This window comes from Stegodyphus dumicola, chromosome 3 (assembly GCF_044657685.1).
Source record: "Stegodyphus dumicola isolate Sdum_Otavi_A_Nest chromosome 3, ASM4465768v1".
NCBI lineage: Eukaryota > Metazoa > Arthropoda > Arachnida > Araneae > Eresidae > Stegodyphus > Stegodyphus dumicola.
Window position 1 is genome coordinate 276,142,622 of NC_140770.1, and position 10,322 is coordinate 276,152,943.

A 10,322-nucleotide genomic window follows, 5' to 3' on the forward strand; every position below is an offset into this window, starting at 1 on the left:
TATTTGATTATTTTTAAATATTTCTTCCTGTTTCAGTAAAGCATGCATTCCTTCAAAATTAAATCCTCGATCAAAAGCGAAATTTAAAAAAAAAAAAAAAAAAAAAAAAAAAAAAAAAAAATGGCCGTTCTCCCTGCATGGGTAGTTAACATCTAGTCCATGATAAAAAAATCCGTTTTCCTGAAACATTTCTTTCTCGGTCTAAGGAAAATGGTGGCTATTCTTTGGAATATGGTAACAGGTAGTTTGGCGACATTTTGGCAAGGCGATAAAGGTTACTAGCTAGGACTTTAGCAATGTACATGGATAAAGTCAAGAGTATGCGCAATGCCATTTTTGTACAATTATGGGATTTTTTTTTAAGTAAAAATAGGTCGACGTGTACATGGATACCGTGTATGTGGAATTCTTAAAAACGCGGCAAGCAGTTTGCGATTCTGCACTTTCTCCCAATTTCACACCTAATCTTCGTCATGATTAAGCACTTTTGTTCAATAAAAGTTCTAGCATAAGCGTAATTCGGCTAGCAGGTTGTTGGAAAAAAATGTTGAGTAAAAAAAAAAAAAAAAAAAGCCTTTACTTCGTGAAAACAAAATGGCGTCCAAACAAAAAACTAGCAGGTTGCTGTAGCAGGGTTGGTCGCAAATTTTCGCCAAAAAATTGCCAAGTTACCATAATCCAAAGATTAACCAAAATGGTAAAGCTACTGAGCTTCGGAACACATTCGAAGCAAATCAAGCTTCACATTGCATTGCTACATAATACACTGAGGGGGGGCGCGCTGCTGCTACAACATGTGGTGTTACATTGTCTTGTCCCTAGTACCTGAAACGCTAGTAGGTCTCCGATTCTCCAGTAAATCGAAGAGGCAAACGCGTGAAATGCACGGGAATGTGAATGGTAGAACAAACTCAATGAAAATTTTGTTGCATTAAGATTTTAAGAATTGGCGATAAGGTTAAACATTTGGTAAATTAAATGATCAATAAATAATCTGTATACATAAAGAAGAATGTGTATTTTTTCGCGATTAACTCAGTCACTACTGTAGCTATCATCAGCAAACTTTCTACAATTCTTTTCTGGGTGCTGGGAAAGTTCGACGTCCGCTTCGCCCCCCCCCAAATTGCTGAAATCGGAAATATTAATTAAAAAACCTGAAAACGCTCATTTTTCCGAGTAACATCACCCTCGCACGCTAGAGATAATAGTCCGCTTTATTTTGAGAAGCGTTTTTAGCTGCTCGCTTTCAAATCGTAGAGTTTGTTAATGAAAAATTTGGAAGTTTTATAATGAAATAAAAATAGCATCGCCGAACACTAAATAGATTATTCTCGATTGCAAAAACTCACGGGAAGCCATTTCGGCTGTTCGCATATTCGTAACACTTTACTGAGCCGAGATTTTAATTAAGAATCCTGAGAACACTAATTTGTGCGTTCATTTTTTTTCAAGTGGCAAAAGTCTCGCGCGTTGGCGATAAAAATTGTTTATTCCGAAAAGTGTTACAAGCTCGCTTTCAAGCCGTAGAGTTTGTTAATCGCATATTTGTAAGTTTTACAAAATCTCTCTCTCTATATATATATATAGTATATATATAAGGAAGAATGTGTGTTTGTGTGTTTGTTCGCGTTATTGATTTCTGATCAATTATGATCCATTTTTTGCTACATTTAATCGACTAAAATGGAAAATACATCAAATTTTAGATGGAACTCCAGCTTTTACGACCGTTGAATTAGGAAGAAGAAAATCATTAAAACTGATTGGCATTGCTCTTAATATAATGAGAGAGAGTTAGCTGATTTTTCTGTGGAAATTTTTTATGTTGATTCCATTTTGCTGCCGACTGAGAGATGTATGACTATGAATCGTATGTTTTGAATCGTCATTGGAGAAGGATTGAAGCGGTATCGTTCTCTTTCGTATCGTTTTCTCAATCTAACTTAAATGGCATCGGGTACCTCCACTATTGTTAAATAAAGATTGAATGAAGCTGGATCAGTTCTCAGTGGAGGAATCTAACTCAAACTTTTCACAGCAATGAGCAGTCAAGTTAAAGGAATTCAACTCCTGAAATTAATCCGAAATTTCACTATATTTTGCTCAAAAACATTGTTAAACATTAATGTTGCACATGTAATGCATGTATATAACATCAGCAAACAAAACTTTACGGACGCCTGTTATATCACGCAAATGAACTACAAGTTCTCCGGATGAATGAATACGATAATTTTGAAAATGAACAACCTTTTAATGTTAAATGCAGCCTTAAATTTGAATTGCAGACATAAAAAACACACTGCTGAAAAGCCTGCGTTCTAAAAATTACATAAAAAGAAATGACTATTTTCCTTAGCAACAATAATAATCTTTGCCATTCAACAAAAGAAAATAATAGCAACACAAGTTGAAAATCGTAGGTGAAGTAGTAGGCAAGCTTAAATACTGATATAATACAATTTATTATTCTGCTTTAATTAAAGCAGAATAATAAATTGCAACACAATCGGCACTAAACAACAAACATTCACTTTCCCTGGCAGGTAGAGGAAAATTCATCGGCTCAGCAAACGGTGTTTACAATTCAGGTTTCCGTGCCGACAGCGCTACCCTAGTGGAACATGTCGTCAATTTTCTAATGCATATAGTTCATAAAGTAAGACAGATGTCAATATGGCAGATGAGTAAGTATGGCAATTATTGTCACAAGTTCACAACGGGCACTAGAAACTTATAAAGATGTTAATCCGAGACTGAAGCTAGGCCAAACTACCAGTAGCCTAGAAGGTCGAGTTGAGCTACGAACAGGGATAAGTGCAGTGCGGTGAAAAGAAATGCGAATATTGCACAAACGCTTCTTTCAATAAAGTGTAAACAAATAGTACATTCGCAGCAGAAATCTATAAGCACAAATATTTGTATATAGCCAAAAGTAATATACGCAGTACATACAGGAGAGAATTGTAGTTTTTGCTATTTTAATTTATATACTATTTTTGGTATGATTTTTAGGTTTTATGAAGTTTTTGGTACATTTTGTTTTCATATTTTTTTGACGCAGACATATAAAACACATCAAAAACACACATGAAAATACAAGTACATAATAAATACAAATATATACAATGTAGGAGTCAGGAATCTAGGAAAGGTGCGTAAGGACCGCTAACGGTGTTTTTCGGTTTGCATGGCTGTTGTAGTCAGAATTGAGAATTTGAAACCTGTTTATGCGAAAATATTAATATTTTTTTGGGGGGAGCAAGCAAGATGAAAAATATGCAACGCCTTCGCCCGGAATCGAACCACGCATCTCTCAATTACGCGCTGAGCATGCAGACCACCACACCACGAAGGTGGGAAAAATACCTTGTATACTCCCCCCTTTAAAGGACGACTGGGGTTTTTAGGGGCTCCGCTTGCCAAATCCTGGGTGTGGAGAATCATCATCCACCCTTTTAGATCGGGCGCCACTGTAGAGACATTAGGTATTTTTTGGGGGGAGCAAGCAAGATGAAAAATATGCAACGCCTTCGCCCGGAATCGACCCACGCATCTCTCAATTACGCGCTGAGCATGCAGACCACCACACCACGAAGGTGGGAGAAATACCTTATGAGGAATATTATTAAAAAAAGGTTTCTGCTAGTTTTGCTGTGTAAGCATGAAGTTCAGGTATTTTGTATTCGCGGTGAATTGCCGAGTTCCTAAAAACTAGTGACAATTCACCGCTTGACGAAGTACAACATTTTGTGCAGGTTGCATTTTCCTTACTCACGTAACGGAGCCATAGCCTCAGACAGAACAGGTGTAAGTGAGCATGGGACGCAACATGGTCTTGTAAAGTAGTAATTTATTGTCTACAGATAAAATGCTTTTCCGAGCAATTAAAGGGGCGAATGCATGTTTATGTACTCCATGTTAAACACCAGGCGTCCCCGTCCTCCGTAACCTGTAACCTGTTTATGTACTCCGAACTTGGAGTCCAGGGGATAAATGTATCAAACATGCGAAGCCGCAGATTTCTGTCGATTTTTTTGGGGGGGTGAAAAGAATGGCATCAGACTTTTCAACGTTTATTTTAATTTTCCAGGCGGTAATCCAGGACTCCACTGAGTGTATGTGGCTTTGTAATGTTTGTACGACTGAGTTGAGACATGCGTTTTGTGAGAGAATTGTAGTGTCGTCTGCATAGAAAGCAGGTGTAGTGGGTGGTGTTTGGGAGATGTCGTGGTGTAAAGGTTGAAAAGTAATTTGGTTCGTGCTTTCCCGTCAGCGGAGGAATGGAGGGAAGAGGAAAATCTCTTTGATTAGGTCAAGTGAGTTGGCGAAAAATGCCATATTGCCTTTTCTAATATATTATTTTCTACTACTTCTCCGAGCTACTTCTGAAGAAGGAAAAGACTATGTTAAGAATCTTTTTCTTTTAGGAAATGTAAGTATCTCTTTCTTATTTTTTTCTTCCTTACTCCACATTTGTGTTTGGAGAAATTTCACACTGAACTTTATCTAAAATAATAATCATTTAGCAAAGAGGAAGGCCCCTATTTTGCTCAGTTGATGTCTTAGACATAACGTGTAGCTTCTGTAGATAAGATACTAGAATTATTTTAAGATTCAGACATCTGCTTGGGCTTGCAAGGACGTTATGTTAATTAACCAAGTATTACGATTTTGATCTTTACTGTAACTTCTTCAGTATCCCCTACCAGAATGCCAATTAGACAAGCTGAGAGTTTGGAATTTTAAAAAGAGAAAGTTTCTAGCACTCACACCGCACTGTTAGAATTCACCCTCTCTATCTATAATTAATTATTCCATTGACCAATAACACTAATTCTGCCAGATTCTGGCTTATTTATTTGTCCCTGTAATTTTAGATCACTTTATCAACGTTTATATTTATTTCACGTTTATTGCTTAATTTATGTTGTCAAATAAATAACTTCACTGAATATAAAGGTTTATTTAGAAATTTTAAGAAAATATTCTGTTCAACGTAAAAGGTTTGGTGCAATAAAACATCTGATAGAATTTATAGTAGATACTAAATAAGATAATTTGCAGCATATTTTGCAGTGCACTTAACTCGCGAGCGCGCACATACGCGCGATTAAACAAAGCTTTCTCCAAGCACGCCTTTTTCACTTAAAGTTGCTGGAAGTCCAGTGTAGTCATGTCTATACGTTTCCGAAGTTTTTTCGTTGAGGCTTTGATTAGGAGTCTTGATTTTAATTAGGTCTTTTTGACCAAACGTGCTCATTCGTAATGCTATTATATAGATGATTTGTGATAGTATAGAAAGCGGAAAACATGTCGCGTAATTTAACTTATATTTTTTATAAACTTTCAAAAAATACAAATCGGGTCTTTTGGACCCAGTGCACATGTTCCTGTGTTAAATGCTTGATAATTAGTCACTCGACTAGACACTCAAACCTCTAAGACTTAACTGCATCCTAAATATACACACATAGCTCAATGTATCCATCTATCAGTATTCGTTAGTATTGCGGACCCGAAGGTGAGCTAAACAGTCTTTAAATATAACTTTAAAACATGATAGCATACTATTAGCACAGTAAATTCTGAGTGTGCGATTATATTCACAACAATTTACATCACTACGCGAGGTGGATTATCTATAGCTCAAGTAGAGCTTTCTATGTGAAAAGTTCAAATTAAATAAAAAAAAAATCTCAAAGTTTCAGATCTAAATTACGTCCAAAGGGGAGTTTTTTTAACTTTTTTGTGTTACTTTTATCTATTAAATGTCCTGTTCTTTGCACTTAAGCCATAAATTTCAGTCCAATACCAATGTCGCAAAATAATTTTAAAATGAGCATATCTTTAGAATTTCCGATACACAGTTTCGCGCGCTGGAGATAAAATGGTTCCCCCCCCCGTAGAGTGTTGTCATTGCTCGCTTTGAAATCCTTGAGTTTGGTAATAAAAAATTCGTTAAAATTTTACAAAATAGGAAATTGATAATAAAACAAATTTCAAATTTGGTCTTCCACATGCCCATATTCGTAGAAGGATTACATCACTCGAAATTCGATGGCTCTCTGTACCGTTGTTTTATCACAATGCGAGAAATATACATACATTTATGCAGATTTTTCATTATTTAATTTCTTCAAATATAATGCAGAACTTTAACATTGGATGGCAACAGCTTGAAAAGTGAAACGCACATTTATAGTGATTCAACTCAAAATCGCAAAACGAAAACAATAGTCCTTAAGGGACAAAGCCCCTTTGGACTAAAAAGGTTATGCAAGACCTTCTGAAGACCAACTTAGGCCTGCAGGACTTCAGCTGCTAGATTAATAGAATCCTGACAGGCTTTAAAAGTAAATGACTGTAAATTAGTCCCTAACGGCTTTTGTAATTACATACTTGGCTTTAAATTAAAACAGTAAATAACGTCACTTCAATGATTTAAATCCAGCTGCTTATTTTAAATGCAATACAAAAACAACAGTTGACACAATATATGTCGAGACGATTTAGAATTTTATTTTGCACCAAATGAAGTGTAAAACGGTACTTAGCCTCGCCGAGTTTCGGATTCCGTACCTGCAGATCGCTAGCCGGACATGCTTTCTAGTTACACTATGAAGTCGTGCTGCAAGAAGGGAGAAAAATCTGACAATCCAATTGATCAACTGCCTAAGAGTATAAATGTCTTATTGTTCGGGTAACTTAAAATAGGGCCAAGCCGTGGGAGCTATCTGCGTAAGAAAAGTGATGCTTCGGGGAGAACTCCTGAGAGAAACTGTCTCGTATTCACGTTACACAGCGAAAACCACGAAAACTAACCGTGCAGTCAGCCGGTTCGTCTAAGTTCAAAATCATAGTTGGAGACCTGCTCTATGTTCACTGGATCTTGGCTATCATAGCGCAAACAACAGTGACTCCAAAAAACTGCTACCATCTTTCTCCTCTTCCTATCTGACTTTTCAGATCCTTTCGAAGTGCGGTAAGAAACGTGTTTCATTTTAAATCTGATATAGATGACATTTAACTGTATCCTGATCATATGTTCTGATCTTGTATTACTTGCAAGTTATTGGAGAGCTTATTTATTTACATTTTCCCGTAAAATTACCCATTTTGATATACATTAGGTTGATGAATTCAGTTACTCAATATGATTTTGACTTCATGCATGTTCTCAAAATAATTGAAAATTTAAAATAAAAGAAAAAAAAACTTAAATTTAATTTTTTACAGTCAAACGGGAAATCCTAGCAATAATTTGAAAGATCCGGACTGACAACCTTATTGTCAAGGCCGAAGCATGAGATAACAGGCATAATTTAAGTAAAGTTTGCGCCCTACCTATTTATGTAATTCTGCGTAAATCTTGTAAATCCTGTAAATAGCACTTAACATTAGATTAAGGCTATACTTACTATCTTTGTATCTTTGCTTATTATTAATAAAAGACAGTGGTCCAGATAAAGCGATTTTTTGGCCTAACCGACAGATCTTCCTATCAGAATTTTAAAAAAAAGAGAGAAGTAGGAAAAGATGCGGTTCGTAATTCTACGATCACTAGCGCAGAGACTAGGAGGATACCCCAGCCTTGTAGTGCTTTATTCTAACTGGCGGAGCAAGTGAGTGAGTGAGTGAGTGAGTGCACCGCTATGATGGCTTCCGACCACGGACATGAACCAAACGGAATTATATACCATCACGGCGGGGAAGAAGACTCCAGAGTAACAAGGTTGAATATTATTATACTAATAACAGTTTTTACATATTGATAACTGCAAGGCACTAAGCGTTATTCTGGTTATCTGCTTTAAGTTCTGAACATTTGGAAACATTATAATATTATCCACGGTTGTTTCTGCTTAGGCAGTGTCTTGAGATTTTCTCTATTTTATCAAGGGCTATTCTGTTTTTGAGTGTGTTAGTCGTCCACATTGTCCAGGCACAGTCTGCTGGTTTCTTGAAGTGCCCGGTTCTTGTATGTACACAATGGAAGTAATAATGGTCCGTGTCGCCTTCCTCTCCGCATTCGCAGAAAGGAGTATCCCTAAGTCTGAATCTGTTCAGGTATACTGGGAATGGTCCATGACCTGTCAAGAACTGTGTTAGGCTAGCACAGTGGGTCTTTATTTCCATGTTAACTTTTGGCAGTAAGCGAAATGTCCTTCGTCCTACCTCTGCCTCTGTCCATCTACTTTGCCAATTTTGTAGCAGACTTGTCAAAGTTGTTCGCTTAATATGAGACCAAGGAAGTTTAGTTGATCTTTCTAATATATCCGTGCCGTTGGCTGCCTGCTAGGCCAGTAGGTCAGCGGCTTCATTGCCTTGAATCCCTGTGTGTGCGGGAACCCATTTTAAAGTGGGTCTTTGCGAAATAGGCATTGTCAGAAGCTGTTTCTGAATTCTGTATACCAAAGTACTCCGACTGTTTTGACTTGCGATGGCCGCCAGACTTGATGCCGAATCACTGAGTATGGAGAATTTCTCCTGTTGACATGTGTTCGCATCTCTAATCGCAGCACTGATAGCTAGAAGCTCTGCTTGGTATACCGAGCTGTTCAAGCCTTATTCCTTTTCCACTCGAATGTTACAACTCCATTTTCTACTCTGCAGAAGGCGCTGCCCGTGCCGTTCTCAGTTTTGGAGCCATCTGTGAAAAGGTTATTACTGTACCTCTGAATTGGTTGATCGTTTATACTGATATTGTCGGAGGGATTAAAAGCTTCTGGATGAAAGTTTTTGCAGTTGTTTTGATCCTCGTAGTCCGAGTGGTGATAACTATGACCTCAGAGTGTTGAAGTTTGACCCAGCCTGGTAACCCTTACGATAGCTGCCTCCCTTTCTACTATCAAATCTAGGGGAGGAATTCCTGCTAGTTATTGTAGGGCTAGTGTTGACGTGGTACGGTAGGCCCTGCATACTTGAAGTCTCTGAATAGAGAGCAGGGATCTTTTCATATGAGAGGTAAGTTCGCCAGCCCAGATTGCTGCTCCGTAAGTTATTACTCTTTCTGTAATGGTTCTATGCCAAATTTTTAGTAGCTTAGATGAGATACCCCATTTATGTGAAGTCATGCGTCTCGTGTTGTTGCTTAGGATGCTAATTCGAGTCTTAAGATTCCTGACATGTGGCATCCAAGAAAGTCTGTTGTCGAGTAATAGCCCAAGATATTTCAATAGGGGAAACATTTTACCGGTATCCCATAGAGTTTAATGCTTCGGTTGCGTCTTAGCTGCCTGCTGCGTCTTATGAGTAAAGCTTTAGTTTTCTCTGCCGAAATCTGAAGCTTATGTGCTCTGGCCCATTGGGAGAACAAATCAAGACAGTATTGAGATCTCATTTCGAGGTTACTCCTTCCTGCCACAACTAGCATAAATCGTCCGCATAGGCTATGATTCGAGCGTATTCTACGCTCTCAAACTGACGAAATGCCGAGTTTGCCACTATATTCCACAGTGTTGATCCAAGGCATGACCCCTGTGGGCATCCACTAAAGACATTTTTGACATAAATGCCGCTGTCTGATGTTACTTGTACACTTCGATCCCTGAAGGTCCGAGCGAAGGATGATAATAATGGCTGTTGGGCAGGCCATGTTGTGCAGCAAATTTATTACGTCTGGCCACCAAAGGGAGTCAAAGGCTCCCTTGATGTCAATGGCTGTTGCCAGTGAGTGCAAATTGTTATCCTTGTTCTGTTTGATAGTGGCCATTAAGTCTTTTATGGCATGTTCAGTTGAGTTGTCCATTCGGAATCCATATTGGTTGGGATGCAGGGCGTTGTTCCTTTGAAGGAATAAGTCCAGTCTGTAAAGAATTACTCTTTCCAATACCTTACCGAGCGCTGGCAGTAGACATACTGGACTGTAAGATGAAGGTTCTGCCGGAGTTTTGCCTGATTTTAGGAATAACGCCACATCTGCTAACTTCATATTTTTAGGAAAGTACTGATGTTTCCAGCAAGCTGAAATGACCGCAAGGAATAGCTTTGGGAATTCCCGGTGTATCTCTCTAATGATGATATTATCAATTCCATCCAGACCTGGAGCTTTTTTGGGTGCCAGAGTACGTATGATGCTGTCCACTTCCATTTGCGTAGGAGGGGTTTCGTCTCTTCTGGTAACTTGGCGAAATTTCATGCTGTAGTTTTTCTCGCTTCCTCTTGCTCCTCTAAGAAATCCTCTTCATCATCATCAGGAAAAACTGCATTTATGATTTCACTGATTATTTCGTTGTTGGATGAGGCAGTGCTATTCACCATAGGCGAAAGGGTCGTAGGACGAAACACCTTGCTATATGTTATCTTTTAAGTAGGTC